General features: G+C 38.8%; 1 protein-coding gene across 5 annotated transcripts in view; it reads right to left on the reverse strand.

Moving 5' to 3' along the window:
* The window catches only part of LOC128362530 (bromodomain adjacent to zinc finger domain protein 2B-like), a 74114-nt gene extending 70422 nt beyond the window's left edge, over window positions 1–3692 (reverse strand). For all 5 annotated transcript variants that reach the window (XM_053323324.1, XM_053323340.1, XM_053323316.1 and 2 more), the window contains exon 1: window positions 3189–3692. The gene's annotated coding sequence lies outside the window, so the exon portion shown is untranslated. The remainder of the gene's footprint in view (window positions 1–3188) is intronic.
* Window positions 3693–18332: the final 14640 nt, after the last annotated feature.

The raw sequence follows: 18332 nt of genomic DNA on the forward strand, positions 1-18332 counted from the left end.
TGATATCAGTCCCAATACAAAGTGATGCTGAAATAAAACTCAATCAATATATCATGCACACCTAATAAAACTCACTTCACTTTATTCTCAAAAGAACACAAAGCTTTGGGTTTCCTCCAGAAAGAAGATAGCTTCATATTCAATGGTAAAGGATTATGGAGAATATAGCCTTGTGTGCACATGGGATTGTCTTCTCAAAAGCTGTCCAAGTTCTGTCAGATTCAGCACCCCCAGACACAGAGCTCGTGAACCTAATTTCACCTAATCAGCTTAGTCAATAGCAACCGTTTGCTGTGACTTTGGTAGACATGCAAATAGGGCTTAACTATGTCTATCCTTAATTCCTGAATGTTCAAGTCAAGCGGAAGTCCTCCTTTATCTCTTCAAAAACAACAGTTCCAATTTGAGAGAGGGAGCGAGAGAGAAAGAGAAAAAAGAGACAGAGAGAGAATAAAACTCCAGCCGAGAGTTGATTTTTTTTTTCTCTTGGCCTGGCAAGGAGAGACATCTCTGATTTGAGTGTGCTTGAGGTAGCACAGTGTGCTTTCATTTCAAACCAACATGGCAAACAAACTCTGACAGATTTGTTCCCCTTTTTTTCACTTTTGCTCCTGCTCTCTCTCTCTGAAATTATGAGGAAAAACACGCTACACAAGTATATTAGTACTTCTTGTTGTTTGTATGTTCAGCTGCAGCACTGGCACACACGCACGCACACACACACACACACACACACACGCTCAAACAAATCTGAACAAAATGACGCTAACAATAGACAGTTGTAATAGTGGTAGAAAACTGAGAGACACTGTTCCGTTTCAATTCACTGATACCACTAATGGCTTCTTAGCAGCTCCATGAAATCAAGCAGCTGTCATGTCGATGCATCAGCAGTGAGAGGAGGGAGAGCCATCCCCATAAGGACAGAGGCACCGCGCCTTCATGTTTGGCTAAACATCTGCTCCTCTGCACTCCAGCTTTGCAGCAATAAACGGGCAAACAAAAGAGGTGGGAGGTGAAATGATCAGATTTTCCATTTCAAAGCATTTGTTCGGTTTGTTTTCTTTCCCCCCCACTCTTCCTCCTCTCTTCTCTTAAAAACTGCTTACTGGACATGGGGAAGAAGTGAGACCAAGCCTGAACTGAGGGACAGAGTTTTTTTTTTTTTTTTAATGTGTGAGGTGAAATAATAAATGAACTAAAATGACACCTTGTGCAAGATGGATGAGAGAAATTAAATAAGGTCACCATTTTCCAGTCACCGGCTAATTCTTTCTGGGAAGACTCTTCAGTCTTCAAACCAGCGCTACAGCTCAGTCAGGGGGCGATCTGATGTGTCTAACTGCGTGTTGTGTGTGTTAAGAGGCAAGAGAGATGTACTTTGTCAATCAATCAATAAACCATACATCAATTCAACTTTGTGTAAACAACAGTACACTGATTAAACAGCAATTTAGTCTTTTTTTAAAAGGCAATAATGACCATTTTTTTAATTATATGATTATTTCGAACTTAAACTCATCTAATAATTACGGCTATTTAGCAATGACATTCAGTTTTCAAATATGATTTCAATTCTTCTCTTAATAGGATTCTTGGTCATTAATATCCTTCCTTGCCCCCCCCCCCTCCTTCCCCTCCATTCCTTTCCTCCTCCTCCCTTCATTCATTCAAGATAAACATAAAGCAGCACTGAGCACAATCACATTACAGCAAAAAAAAAAAAAAAAAAGAGGGGAAAAAAGAACAAATACTTGCTTTGAAATGTGACTGTATAAAAAAATACCACCTGTCTGGACACCCCCCCCCCCAAAATAAAATCACAATCCTGACATATAGGTTACGTCACTTTATATTGGCTTTTTACAGCAAACATCAAACAGTGCTGATAAAAACACATGCTTCAAAACATCGCTGACAATCACGAAACCACCTTCAGTTTCTTCCTTAAAAAAACAAAACAAAAAAAACTCACACACACACAAGTCGCATTTACCTCTAAACCCAAAGTCTAAAAACTTTAGTAAAAACTTGCGAAAAAAACGTGGATCCATTTCCTTTTAAAGTAGCCTGTAGTGTGCATGTATGTGTGTGTCTATGAGAGAGAGAGAGAGGGAGAGAGAGAGACAGAGAGAGAGAGAGAAGGGGGGAAAGGTAGGTCGGGGTTCTTGTGTTGAAAAAAGATAGAGAGAGAGAAAGAGAGAGAGAGAGAGAGAGAGAGGTGGTGGTGGTGGTGGTGGTTGGGGGGGGTGGACGAATTTAAAACAAACCAAGATGGCGAGAGGCTTGTTGTTTTGGAAGGGGCAGAAAAAAATGGAGGATATTGTAATATACACAAAGGGATAAATTTCAACAACTCGGGCCGAGCTGCTGCTTGCTCGCCTGCAATGAGTCTTTGGTTTGAGGAAGCGACCGCGATAGCAGCTCCGCGGCAGGCAGGCTGGCCAAACACGAAAAAAAGCTCAAAACTCTGCGGTGGGGTAAAAGAAAAAAAAAGAAAGAAATGCATATGTACGTACAAGTTAATCCGAAGCGAAGGGGGACATTTATGTATTTGTCGCTAATTGTTTTATTTTCGCGTCGAGGGACTATTTAAAGTGGATGGACGGACCAAGCGAGGACCATCGGCAGTCCAGTGCCTCACTGTTACCCCCCTCCAACCAAACAGCCTCCATAGCTCAGAAATACGCACCCAAAAAAAAGCCCTGACATTTATCGATAAAAGCAAAAGCAGACACCAAAATGAATCTATTTTTAAAAAAAGTTAAATTTGTCAACGCTTTAAAAAATAATAATAACAAGTTGTTATCAAACACACAACAACAAGCCCGAGTGAACGAGAGAAAAAAGGAGAGACGGACACAAAAGACGATTCCCACTATCAGGTCACCGCTCAGAGCAGAAGAGGAGGAAAAAAAACACTTATATATATTAAAGAGAAGAAACTTTACGGATATCTAATGTTACGGCTGTCGACAACGGGAGACTTGAATGAATCAAACATCGTAACGCGAAAACAAGTAACTATGTATAAACCAGTTAACACAAGCTTTAGGAGAGAGGGGAAGAGAGGAGAGAGAGAAAAAAAGAAGCTAAGAAACTAGAAACGAAGCCAGCTCTACGCACTAGCTCATCGCTTGTTCTCTCTCTATGATAGGGGGGGAAAAATAAAAAAAAAACACACTTACCTTTTTTTAGTTTCGACACTTTACTTATTTCCAACGTGGGCTTTTTTTCTTTTTTCTTTTTTTTTAGTTCAGCTAACACTTCGGTTCGGTCTTCTTCTTTTTCTCGCCTCTTTTTTTCCTTGGTCGGTTATGAAAGAAGGTCGGGGACGAATGATAAAGAAGGGAATTGGGCAGTAATTGAGTCTCGGTGTGTGTGAGTGTGTGTGTTAGTTACTAACAGCAGATTGAAGGAGACTCTTCTCAAGGTTTATTCAGCTCCACTTCAAGGAACCGACCTGACGTCAGCTCACTACTGCCACACAAAGAAAACTTATTATTTGTGCAGCCACGGCCGTAGTAAACGAAGGATACAGTTATTGACCATTATTACTCCCTTAAATGCGACATTGTCATTACAGCACCACAGCATTGGCAGAGATGTAGCAGTAACTTTATTTATGATGGTGTTAGTGGCATCTTAATAAAAGAAAAAATAAACATTTAAGAGCAGCGGCGATTATTGGCCACTGACTGGTGTAAACAAATAAGATTAAGGTGCATTATTAAAAAATAGCATTGTTTTCTTTTATATATTGAAATAAAATCCAAACTTTCTTTGAACTTTAATCAGTTTTAATCGTGATCATGTATGCGTGAAATTCTTTTTTTTTTTTTTTTTTTTTTTTTAAGAAGGTGCATTTCATCAAATCATACCTGCATGTAAAAATATTTCTAAATGTGATTAAAGGTGATTTTAAATAAAATTGTGTTTATATTAAAGAACCTTGATCATGGTCAGGTTGGTGCAAGACTGATCAATTTCATGGTACTATCAGTGCAATCCACTGTATGAAATAACTTTTTAATGAGTTTAAAAAATTAAAAAAAAATCTGCAATTTGATGACTCAAGGAATAACAATGATCCTTGTTTTGTGAATTAAGTTACTGAGTCACCATTAACTGACCAAACGACGAGCTCTTAGAAGATGATACGTGATCAAACAAATACAATCATTTTCACATGGGCTCTAAATGAGAAGGCATATGCCAAACAAAAACAGAAATGGGACAGATCTTCCTCGGGATAGGATCAATACATTGCCTGGCAAAGACAGCCATCTGTGCTTAATTGTATGCTTTACCTCCTCTTCTGAACACACAATAAGCAACAGGCTGAACGCAGGCCCTCTGACCCAGACTGGGTTTCCAGACGGGGGAAGATTATTTCATTCAACTGGAAAACAACAAGGGGGTGGGGTAGGATAGAGGAGGGGGGGGGGTTAGTTTTTGCAGATGGAGTGGGCAACTGTTCTTATATGCCCCACCCTGATGAGGATAAGGATGGGTCACAGAGCCACAGCCAACTGGTGTGTCTCTACATGTCACATCAGCACTGGTTGTATCCATTTTAACAGGTATTATACAGGATTAACAAACTGTCCACTGTTAGTTTATAGACACCTCGTAAATCACACACAAACAATGAACTCATTGTTAGTGGCGTGATGGAGTGTTGGTTTACAGGCACATTCATATTAATGCTTCATAAACATTATAAATGACCATAAATGTATGCTGTCCCCCCCCTCCCCTCTCCCTCCACTCTGCTGTTATGTCACAACATCCAAAAGTGACACCCTAACCTTTTTTTGATGTTACTGCAAGAGCTGCAAAGATGCAACCCAGAATTTGTACATTTTTATGCTTAGAAAAAAAGAGGTGATAGTGGGTTAGGGGTCTGATAAAACATTCATGATCACCCGAGTTTTGAAGATGGACACAGAACCCCTTATTCAGCTTTTGGTATGCAGTTAAAGCCATTTTATAAGCTTGCTCTCCATGTTCATTTGGCCATTGATTTTTCTCTCTGCCCCTTTCCATTACCTGTTGAGATGGGGGGTTTTGCTCTTCTTCAAACACACACACACACACACACACACACACACACACACACACACATACAATCCTCTCTATCTGTCTCTCTAGCCACTGGCACCCTGGTCTATTTCCCCATCTCCTCCGCCTCTTGTAGCAAGAATGACAGGCCATGAGGAATGACAGTGGCTCTGTTTGTCATACAGTAGCAGCAAGAAGCAAGGATTTTTAATTGCATTGGAGAATCTTCATTAAAGAGAGCACATGGGGGCGGGAATGGGGGGAAGAGGGCTGCATGGGGCGGCGTCGGGGGGCACTCTGAGCATCGTCATTAGGAGAAGGCACTAGCAGCATAGAAGGGTGGGCCCTCTTTGCATGCACACTGAGAATGCCTGCCGTACCTCGGTCATTTGTAACATAATAAGTGCCAGCACAATGACTGCAATGCGAGAAAGCACACCACAGGGAAGAGAAGGGGGAAGGGAGACAGCATGTCTGTCTAAAAGAGGGACTTTTTTTTGTCTTGATTAGAAAGTATAATGAGCCACTAAAGAAACAGGAAAAAAAAAAGATCTCTCCTGAGACTGATGGAAAACAAATTAATCTGGTGATTTGGATTTAATTATTATTTTTCTATTAGTCCACCATGCAAAGACAGGGACAGCCGTCAGAAGCGAGGAGCTGTGCTTGCATTTATTGATTTTTGCCCAGACACATTCAGGGAATACAGATTCATCTGCTGTCCTCCCCGCACAATCCGCTATGTGGGATTCCATTAACACAAGAAGCTTCCAGCAACTCTGAGATGTTTAATTTGAACAACATAAATGGAGCTTAAAATAGTGTTCACACACAAGAAAAGTGGCCTAAGGATGTCTTTTTATGCAATTGAATTAGACCTCACTTATTGTTGTGTCCTACATAATAAGTATTAAATAAACACCCAATAAATTAAATTAAGACAATGTTCTGCTGTATAGAATGAGTTGAGCACTATTGCCCCCCCCCCCCCCCCCCCCCCCCACCACATCTTACAGTGCTATAATGGTTGAGTTTCATTTAATCTTTTCTTTTGGATTAATGTAAGAACCCCACAACCAGACTGTAATTATTCTTCTCGTCCATGTAGGTAGTATCTTCTCTTTGCAGCATCTTTTCAATACATCAGTAGTGTTGAACACAATGCCTTGTGAGATGTAATGATTTGCAAAGTCAATGATTTGAACTGCTTGTGTGATTAAAGCACAAGGGACCAATTTGCGGCCGCTATATGGAATATCGGTGTGCCTCAAGTAACACTCATATTCTCTCACTGACATGAAATTCAGCAATTATGCCAGATGAACACTGTTATTGATTAGCGTCTGCTAACCCCTCACTGAAAAAGGCTCGCAATATATATAATGTGTGAGTGTGTCGACCCAATAGCAGGTATTCAGTAAGCCGAACTTTGCCTAATGGCAAATGCGAATCCATGGGACAGTGAAATATGCATTCATCCTTCACCTTTAACCCCAGAGACATCTACAGGATGCAGGTTGAGGGATGGGACAAGTGTTTTTGTGACACAAATGTTTTAGCTGCCCTAATGTCAGCCCCATGATTCACTGCCCACATGAAAAACATTTTTCTCCTCAGTAAATACATACACAATTAACTAGATAAAAAAGTGATTTGCGAGATCTACCATAATGTTTTCCATGCAAGGTTGACTAATAAACCCCTGCACGGTATAAATGAGTGCACTCAGATTGTGTTTATTGTGGTGAATGTAACTGAGCAGAACCCTCTGTTGCATGATGTAATACACAGAAGGGAGAAATCATCATAATAGCAGAGTAGTAGAGTGACTCATTCGCTGATGAGGTACATTCACACTGTCATTCAATGAGGAGATGCAGTCTGTGTGCACATGTTGTCAGTGTGTGACCGATAGAGAGTGAGAGAAAGACAGAGAGAGAGAGAGGGAGAGAGCATTAGTATGTTCCTTTTCTGGGAATGAGGAGTCATTTGTGCCAGGAAAGTAGAGAAACAAGTCCCAGCCCTACAGTGATGCATCTCTCCATGAAGAATGAGATCACAAGCAAATGTCACCCCAACCCGAGCGGAGCCAAATGACCTTGAATCAAATAAAAACACATCTTTACTCACGTCAGTGTGTACACGCACCACACAAATGTCAGCAGATTTTCCATTTGCTAAATCTGCACCTAAGTGCAGGGCTTTAGCTAAGGTAATCAACCTAGTATTTTTCTTCAAGTCCATCTGAATATCACCCTGGAGGAACACTGCTGTTAACTACATTTAACTGTGCACTTGGGTTTATAATTTGATCAACTTAAAATAAAGTGGCAAGAAAATTCCCGTACTCATAGGTGCACATACTGTCAAAAAAGGGAAAAAACAAACACACACAAAAAGTGACATTACTTGCGTGCTGGGACTCTAAAAATTTACCTTATTCTGCATTTTGTGACAGTTGAGGCTGAGGGGATTTTTTCAATGGAAATTACTTTCACAGTTGAAAGAATTTCAAGCTTCAGTGCTTTACTTTATCATAGTTTACATATAACTAGCTTTGATTGCTGTCCATTGCATCTAGCTTAGGCACTGGAAGATGCACATATTTTGATAAATAAGTGATTGTTGTTCTTTTCATAATATCAATAATCAGGTTTCACTCTTTTCTTCTCTCTTCTCTGACCCACAAAGCATGATAATTACTTATCACTCATGTGCAGTTGTAACACCAGTCAGTTTGTTGTGTTTTTAATTTCCATTCCCCAAAGTTTACACGCTCTTTTCTACATAAATACACACATATTACTTGAATAATGCATGGTCATTACCTGGAAAATAAGAAACACCATTGTTATTCCACAGAGATGCAGACCTACTTCTATTAAGTCACCCACTAGTGATTTGTAATGCAAAGGTAAACTACCTTTCATGGGATTCCACTCAATGCTAATCTGCAGAAGGCTCTGAGCTCATATTGACAGACATCATTGTTGGCAATCAGAGATTTAACAGTGTTCACTTTCTGCTGGCAAAATGCTTTCTGGTTCTTTTTACACTGTGACTTTGACAAGTTTGATCTGGCAGAGAGTTCCCTGAAAATTTGGATCAAAGCACGGAAAAGGAATACCATTGTTTACACTGCGCTACAGTGAAACTGGAACTCGTAACAAATCTCGAATTAGCTATGCCTTCTGTTACAGGATCAGCAGTTAGTGTGAACGCCAACTTTTTTAGGAGACAGCAACTGCATGTGTGTGTGAGAATTTGGGATTTTTTATTGGACATATTTTGGCCCAAATTATGCAACAGTGTCCTGCAACCAGCAATAGATGTCTGTTGAATTTTAGTGATATGAAAAAATTGAGACATTGGTTTTAAACTGTTTTGGAGGTGTAGAGCTCTTGGGTAACTCAGAAACCTTGAAAACTTGCAACAGTCATGTTGAAACTGGGCAGGCTTTCCAAGATGTCTATTTTTTTCATTTTAATTATGAAATTAAGCAGTTTCTTGTTTTTTGAGGAAATACAACATACAAAATAAACACTTCACATTTTTGAAGATATCTTATATTGTCTTGAAACTGAATTTAATGTGTAAGGCACCAGAAACAAAACTATAATAATTGTGTGTGTGTGTGTGTGTGTGTGTGTGTGTGTGTGTGTGTGTGTGTGTGTGTGTGTGTGTGTGTGCATGTGTGTGTGTGTGTCTGTTTCGGATTAGTGTTTTGACAACATCAAAAAAGGATAATTACATTTTGCATTTGAAAGGTTGAGTTTGGTACCAGGAAAGTATAACAAGTGCATGAATGTGTTTTCAATCCCTTTTTATTTATTCTATTCAAATATTTCAAAAACGTCATAATAAATGGCTCATATATATGTAGATTATCATACTTGTACGTCCACACACTGTTGCTACATGATGATATTCAGCAACAATGAAATCATTACTGGTCTGATTTGATGGTTAATGTTAAAATAATTATATGAGCCGTCTGAATCATGAGTGGTCTCAACAGCTGCATGGAGCTCCATATGAAGTGTATCGTACTCAATATAATATACCAGTGTGTATATTAATATGGATATCATGAAAAAAAAAACCCTATGAGGCCATATATTTGTGTGGTAAATGAAGCTTTGTATTTTCCTCCTTGTTATTTTCTATTGAAATGTGTTACCTTTCCATAGACATAAAAGCAGAAAGCACAAAAACAAATCAAAGTGAAATTGAAACTAATACATTGTAAGAAAATGCTACCTATGTTCTAATTATAGACCTTGAAGACTAATTTAAATGCGGGAAAAATGTCCACGCATATCATATGAGCTATTTTCCGATAGAGTGCGTCAAGGGCATCAAAAATCCATCTATTGAACAAGCTTATATATTCATGGAGCTGTGTTTGAACTGCATATAAACCCCTTAGAGCTATTGTAAAATGTATGAAAAAAGACCCCCCCCCCCCCATGCAGCCATGATGTCCACATACATAATGCTAGCCAGCTTCTGTACTCTCGTCAATCAGACAAAATGTTGGGGCCAGTGTGCTTTAAGTGTGTGGAGGAATCTTTTCTAGGTCAACATAAGGGGACACATGTTTTTATTAAATGTCATCATACAGTAGTGTATATGAGAAAAAAAATCACAGATTAATGAGGCCATATGAATAACCTTTCCCACCACATGTGCAGTGAAAGCTAACAGTTTTTTTTTGTTAAATCTTAAATAATAGCACAATTAGTAAATAGGAATAAGAAATAGCTCTAAGTGAAATGAGAAATGTTCATGGCTTTTCATTACATTTAATTAGGTCTGCAGTAACCCATAGCTTAAATTCTCATTTGTGTTTTTAACATACAACAGGTCAAACTTGTTGAGCTCTTCTCACATTTTGAATACATGTAAGATTTTTTTTGGGCAATTTCTCTGCAAGACAACATCTCATTCCTCAGAGTAATACCAGCTTGGTTTATCTGCATCATGAGCTGACATTTGCCCCAAAGCCTGATTGCTGAGTGTTTTAGAGTGCTTCATCAAGAAACTAAAACTTTCAAAGACATATTTCCTTATAGTGCCCAATAGCATACTCAAATCCCCAAGTCTCCTTCAGCTCACTGTTGATATGTTACACCAAAACATCAACAGCTGAGCTGGGAGGAATTTTGAGAATTTATGGGTGTTGTTGGTCACAATAACAAAGTCAGGGAGTGTATTTTCATCGACCTTGCTGGTCACACTTGGTGAATCTTTTATACAAATGTGGGTGCACTGGAAACTTTAACATTTAAACATAATAATAAAACCACGAGACAAATATCCAATATGTTGTTGACAGGTGCCTAGAGTAATCGAGATGAGTCAAAGTGATAACATACTTTATGTCAGTCGGCCTGTCACACCTGCATGTTTGAAACTTTCAGTATGAATTATTGCTGGAAACTGAAGCCGCAAAATAAGGCGGTGTTCAAGACATCTCTTTTAGTGTCAGAAATAACAATGCAGGTTTGGCACACAATAATACTCTAATTAACCAGGACACAACTCTTTATACACTCACGTAGCCTAAAGCATTATTATTAGTAGAATTTAAACTAAATACACTTCCCCAACGCAAATTGTTTTTCATTTTAAAAAGGAAATGCACATATTTCTGCCAGTGTACTTGTGTGTATTTGTATTAATATTGTCTCCATTAATTTATTTGATTGAAATAAATTATTCACAACATTCATTCACATGGAACTGTAGTGTTAATGCAGCTGGATTCGACTGATTAAGTACTGAATAACAATAAATAAAGCATTACCGTTTTGAAGTTATTAGTGGTAAACATCTTGTTTTGTCTTATATAATTACATCTTTGTAGCAAACCCAGTGCATGCAAGTATGAAATAGATACAAGTCCATATTTGACCAAGAATAAACAAAACAATGTACTGAGATACTACAAATAAAAAAATGAATAATTTATTATAATCATTAATCAATTTAATAAAGCTGATATTAAACAAAAGAAGCAAGACCACGGCATCAAGGATCTATAAACCTTTCCGTTCTCCAACCGTGGTCAGATTTTTGGCTACTCATGCGAAATATTACTTGAAGAGCGCCTGAACATAGACTTAGGTGGGCCTGTGGGGGTGGTCTTAAGACGGTTTTTAGGACCGATGAAAACAGGCCCTGTGTTAATTAATACTGGCAGGCCACTGTTCCTCCTGGCAGTGTGCAGGCAGACATTCTGGCCTGCCCTCAGTGACGCCTGGTCAAAAATAGGGCACCACACAGCACAGTAATGATCACAATGGTGACATCATCTTTGCCTTCAATGTGCTCTCCCCTCAGTGCTCTTCTGAACAAAGAGCAGCAGGCATTCAGGGAGGGAGGCAGATGTCACTTTGTGTCTGGGGAACATTAAGACCGACAAATGTTCTTTTGGAAAAGCCTTTGTGTGGGGTAAAACATTGGTTCTTAAAGTCACTAATTGAAAAAGGGGGTCCTTTTCTTTATGTATCAGGTACATGATTTTTTTTTTCTGTAACACACTTGGATTTAAATGAAATGTTTACACTGATAGGGTTTCTATTTGCTTGAGTGAAACAGAGCAAACCTATGGTAAGAGAAGAATGTCCACAAATAGCTCACAAGCATTTTTAGATGGTGCCCCTCAAACATGTGACCCAAAGTGTTAACACATGTGGCCTTGCCTTTTCACCATTGTTACTGATCTGTTCACATGTATGTCTCCACTTGTGTGTTTGAACTAGACCCATACTGCCAAACATCATCAAAATGCAAATTCTAATACAATTTTCTATCCATCCCCAAGTTGCCATGAGATCATTGAAGATCATTGTCAGCATAGAACTGAACTCTACATAACACAGATCTTTGGCCACATTTAGCCCGCGGTTTGTTGTTCAACCCAATTTATCAACATAAAACAAATCTCATCTCCTGGTGTGAAGGCTTCTCAAAGCAATACAACATAGGAAAGTCCCCCAGGGGAAAAAAAACTTACAATATGTGCTTAGTAAGTTCATTCAACTCTGCTGTGTTGTGTGTTTGTTCCATGAATCTTCTGTTTGATTTACGCCGGAAAAAACCTTTGCCTGGATGTTCCTTACTAGAGGTCTATCAGAAGGCATAGACTCTTGCTCTTTGTGCTCTTGAAGACACTGAGCTTGTATTGTAGTTCTCCTATAAACCAGCCTTTGTGGTATTCATGTGTCTTCACAAACAGAGAGAGAGAGCAAGGGAGTGAGAGGGAGGAAGGGAGACAGAAGGAGGGAGAGAGAGCAAGAGGAAACAGATTCTCAAGACCTGGACGAGCCGTGGGAAAAGAGGGGTCTTGTAGAGGAAAAGCAGAAATGTCTCAGGACATTCCTTTGTGATTACACAGTGCTGGACAAATCCAGACATTCTTGCAGTTACTCTGTGTCTTAAGGCTTGAGTCAAAGTCAATTTCATGGACAAAGTGTAAACATTGACATCTCCATGTCTCCATAGAAGTTATGGGAGATTGTTAGAATTACAACTTGAACTTTCTTTGAGCCATTTGAGTCCAAAACCTGGGATTTTTTTGTACAATGTCATTCTGTACATCTGAAATAAATAAACAACAGCCTAGAGAGACAGGTAAGTCACCATCTCATATCCACCACAAATTAAAAAAAAAAAGAGGATTCAAGTAAGAGGAGGGCATTGTGTGCAAATCTCAGGTTACATGCCCATGAGCGCCTGGCTGGAAGAGTTAGCTGCCCCCAACGGAAAGAAAAAGTATGTTCCTCCCTTGTCACAGCTAGCATGAATGAGAAACAGCTCCAAGGAATGCTCCATTATCATCCTATCAGCGGCACTGGGGGAGGAGAGCTTGTAGTCTTTCTTCAAGATGCAGTGTGCAGAATCATGTGTCTGAAGGAGGAAGAGGGTGTGGGGGGTGGGTGGGGGACTGGCATTGGCCTACAGACCTGCAATTGCAATGAGCAGCCTCCTCCCCAACTCACCAGACCTTGCACTTCCTCATTTGTCTAGGTCATGCGTCCTTTTTGTCAGCAATTAATCTGCAGCACCGCCCTCCTATATTTATCCCTTTCACTCTCTGTTTCTCCTTCACCTCTCGTTCTGTTAGCCTTGAGTAGATTTACACTTGGTTTGATCACTGTTCTGTTGTATACATGTGACTAATAATGGATCGCTGGGCCTTTAAAGTGCTACATTTTTTACCAGGCAGGATGAGTATCTTGTTGACCTTCACATTATTATGCATGTAGCTGTGCAACAGTGCTCCCTCTCAGCTCCAAAATGACCTTTGTGGACCCCCACACACTTAACATGAATACAGCGTGTTACAGTTGTACATGGTGAATTAATCTCACTCAAATATTGACGTGTTCTAATTATACTACCTGCAACATGAAGAAAATGAATTAAAAATGTGCATGTAGACTTAAATCTGATCAATTCTTCCTGAGATCTACTAAATTAGACGTGAGCTGAAGTATGCAAATCATATGAAAGCTGCTAATCCTGGATTTACTGTGATGACGGGATCTACAATGCCTTTCAAAACAATTATTCAAATCAATCTAATTAAACTTGTTGAAATTGGCTTTAATTGCCTCCCTGACTAAACAAACACCAAGTTCTGGCATGCAAATAATAGAGCAGCTCAATCACATCCTTCCAAGGATGCAGAGGGGGGAAAAACTGTGAACTACAACGCCCCCTAGTGGCCAGCAGTTTCATCTTGCTTTTAAAATGACGTCAGCCCTGGACAGTACTGTGTATATACAATGTGTGTGCGTGTGTGTGTGTATCTGTGTGTATAGTCTACCTTTGTTGCAGATGACCCAGATTCGGATGATTTCCAAGTAAACTGGAATCAGCATCAAAAGCTACAGCATTATCAAGTACAAGCAATGACAACCAGCAGCACCAGCACCATATTAGATGTCATTTGCATGAAGGCCTTTAAAGAGAAAGTATCTTTGATTACTGTAGATAGAAGGCAGGCACCATGGACTGAGAGTCTGCAGTATGCACCAGCAGGTCAGCAGGTGAATGTTAATGAGGCATATGAATGTGTGGATATCAAATGTTTTGTGCTCACCAACAAGTCGAAGGCATTTTCTATGTTTGGGGACAGATGCTAAATGCTCCCGTTTGGACTGGATGGATCTGTTGTTTTGTTGCTTCTGTCATTTTGTTTCTTGAATGCCTTCTTTTATCATAATCTATCATATCTGTCTTCAGTGTCCAGCTACAACTACAGAAATTACTATATAACTATATGCATGTTTTCTCACAAAATCCAGAGTTACTTTGATTCAACTCCTGGCCCAGTCTTCAGATTCGTTACCCCACTGACACTATAAATTATAAATTATATGTAATAATAATTAAATGTTTTACAAAAACTCTCATGATTCTCACCTAATATTGACAATTATTAAAATACAGAACTTAATCCACATACTTACATCTTCTATACAAGCACCACTGTAGTTCATCTGTAATATTTGCATGAGACATGATAGCTTTTGTATTTCTATTTTTCTTATTCATTCAACATTCATTCCTTCAACCTTTATTTATACTCAAAAGAATAATTGAGGGAGACCCTCCCTTAAAGTAATTTTGAGTCAAACTACATAAAGAAAAGAGGAGAAAAAACAACGTAGAAAAGGAAATACTACAATTAACAAATAAGAAACCAATAAGCAAGATAGATACAATTTTTAAAAAATCAATGTAAAAAGAACTCAGAACCTTTCCAAATAGATTAAAATAGTTTAATACGTAAAATAAATGACAGTTATGTAAAACAACTATAAATAGGTTGGGAGAGGTTGGGAGGTTTTATATCAACTCTCTGTAATATCTAAGAGCTATGAGTGTATTGATTTTGAGGAGGTGATGTAATTTGTTCCAGGAATCAGGTGCACTAAAATTAAAAGCAGTGTATCCTAGTTCATATCTGCTCGTGGAATATGAAGCAAGAACCGGTCAGTAGAGCAGGTCTGATAGAGGCCATCTGAGTAACAAAGTAATTTAGAAAGGTAATATGGTAGTTTTCCAATAAGGGCTTTATAGATAAAAAAGATACCAGTGAGTATCATGTCTCTCATGAAGAGAAGACCACCCAACCCTATCGTATAAAATACAATGATGTGTCCCATAAACACCAGTAGTAATAAAGCTCACAGCGGACTGATAGACAGAGTCCAGAGGTTTAAGAGTGGGACAGGATGTGTGCCCATAAATCACATCACTGCAGTGTAAGACTGACATGAACACTGCCTCAAGAGCTCTTTTTCTACAGAATGTGGGAAATATTGTTTTTATTTCTGTAGAAATAGCCAACATTTTCCCTCAGTCAGCACACAAGATTATCTTCATTAAATCTGAAAGTGAGCTTTTCATCAAACCAGATGCTGATATATCCATATTCTATGACATTCTCAATCATAAGTCCATTTGAAGTGGAAATGTGAGGATCATCATTGTCTATAGCTCTGGCTCTGGTACATAACATGAACTTACTTTCATCAGCATTTGGTACAAATCTTAGGTCTTTAAGAGCACCTTGTAGAACATTAAAGGAATGCCGTAAGTCCTCAACTGCTAGATGCACAGTCAGCCATATAATACAGCACAGTGGGCAGTGTGTACTGATGGGCATGACAGTTTATAAAAGATGAAACAATACTGTTGATATAAACATTGAAAAGACTGGACCTAAAATTGAACCCTGTGGAACACCTTTTGTTAAGGATAAAAATTCAAAATGGTAGCACCCTAATTTAACAAACTCTCTGTGATAAGTAGTTCCTAAACCAATGACATGCATTGATATCAAACCTGATGTTGCACAGCCTCTGCAAGAGCATGCAATAGTCCACGGTATCAGATACCTTTGGACAGTAAAGTGTTGATTCACCTAAACCTTGAAAAACATGTTTTTCTCAACAGTAAAGTCTAGGAGTGTAGATTTTTTGGGGTTTATTAACACACATTTTAAGAAACCCATATCTGAAGTTCTATACCCATCAGTGCAAGTGAACTGAACTGCTGCTTGCAGCACTGAAAATCACATTTTAAAAAACCATCTGCAGCAACATCTCTCTCCTCTGATACAATGTCCTTGTTATTAGATAATCCACAAACTAAATTATCGGATGTATGTCTGCGCTCATGAAGTGTCATCAAACACTTATGTATTTGGCATTTGCTGAGCGCTGCTGGAAAGCTGTAAGCAAAGATTTCACTTATTAATTGGGGCCTCGAGCACCGAGTGGTGCGAAGGCCCTATTGTATTTCATGGAATTATTTTGACTTGTATTTACAATGTCTCCCTTGAGGCAGTAATTTGAAAATGTCAGAATGCCAAGATGCACGTAAGATGCATCACATGCCCCAGTTCAGTCAAAATGTAATGGATGTTGTCTAAGATACTGTAGGAAACAGACAGGCAGATAGTTGAAATTGAGTTTAACAAAAAAAAAAAAAAAATTACATGAACTTTCAAGTCGGTATGTTCCATTTTAAATCAAAATATAAGCAATTCAATCACAATTGTGCACAATTAAACCAAACATATTGCATGTTCAGTCACCCCATTAATTCTGTAACATACTGCAGCCTTCTCCATGTACAGTATCTACTAAATTCACATTATATTATAATCGTATATTAGGGAGGTCTGAGATTTCATTAATTAGGTTTTCCTCATCTATGTCTTTGCCGCTCATCACATTAGTAAGGTGACTGGTGTGAAGTTCATCAAGATAGCCATAATCACTGATGTCAAAAAATGATGGAGAGATCTTTTTGCTGTACGTATTGGTACGGTGGCCGAGACCCGCCATAGCTGCAAATAAAAACAAACGCTGCAAACAAAAACAAACGCTGCTGCAAATAAAAAGAAACGCTGCTGCATATAAAAGAAACGCTGCAAATAAAAAGACACACCGCAGCAAACAAAAAAAAAACGCTGCAAATAAAAACAAACGCCGCTGCAAATAAAAGAAACACCGTAGCAAACAAAACAAAAAAAACACCGAAGCATATAATAAAAAAAACCGATGCAAATAAAAAAAGCCACAACGGAAGTGGATTACCGGGGACTGTTTTTGCCGAAACACCGGAAGAAGAAACAACAACAACAGGACTACGATTTGGAAAACGAACTAGAAAGTAAGTGAAAATGGTAATGTTTAATGTCGCTACATGTACATCGTTGTTGTTGTTGCTTGTACGTGTAGGTCAGGAAAAGACGTAAAAGGGACCGTATATGGTTTGTTATTCGTGTTATTACGTTACGTGTTGGACTAAATACATGGACATATTGAGGAAAGTATTTCGATGTTATGGAAACGGATTTCATATTTCACAAGAATGGATACTTGGCGAGCTGTACAGAAAGTCCTGAGTCATAAAATGATCGTTGTGGATAAAGGGAAGACTTTGAAGGTATGTAGAGATTATAGCTGTTTTTACTTTAGCTGAGTGGCTAGCCGAGCCAATCGCTAATACTATTACGGCTGTGAGCAACCAATATAATTCGTGAGTGGTCTTGAATGAATCAGGGCAACCTATGCTTTCTAACAATGTACGGCATGAATATATATGTTTAAGGGTTGGTGTTTAAAACATTCAGAAGGACTTGTGGCTACCTCCCAACCTCCGACCCGTCCCGTAGGCGGAACAGCGTGTTTTAAGTGTCTGCAGTTCCGATCCTCATCCCCATGTTGGCTGAAACAGACAAGTCACCCTCAAACATGCTGAAAAAAAGTACATGTAGCGACATTAAACACTACCATTTTCACTTACTTTCTAGTTCGTTTTCCAATTCGTAGTCCTGTTGTTGTTGTTTCTTCTTCCGGTGTTTCGGCAAAAACAGTCCCCGGTAATCCACTTCCGTTGTGGCTTTTTTTATTTGCATCGTTTTTTTTTATTATATGCTGCGGTGTTTTTTTGTTTGTTTACTGCGGTGTTTCTTTTATTTGCAGCGGCGTTTGTTTTTATTTGCAGCGGTTTTTTTTGTTTGCTGCGGTGTGTCTTTTTATTTGCAGTGTTTCTTTTATATGCAGCAGTGTTTCTTTTTATTTGCAGCAGCGTTTGTTTTTGTTTGCAACGTTACTTTTATTTGCAGCTATGGCGGGTCTCGGCCACCGTAGGTATTGACCTGAACACGTGTCAATAAGCTGAATATGATATCAAAGGACTATAATGATTCTTCACTTCTAGACTGGAAGAACTTAACA

The sequence above is a fragment of the Scomber japonicus genome, chromosome 1 (assembly GCF_027409825.1).
Source record: "Scomber japonicus isolate fScoJap1 chromosome 1, fScoJap1.pri, whole genome shotgun sequence".
Taxonomy (NCBI): domain Eukaryota; kingdom Metazoa; phylum Chordata; class Actinopteri; order Scombriformes; family Scombridae; genus Scomber; species Scomber japonicus.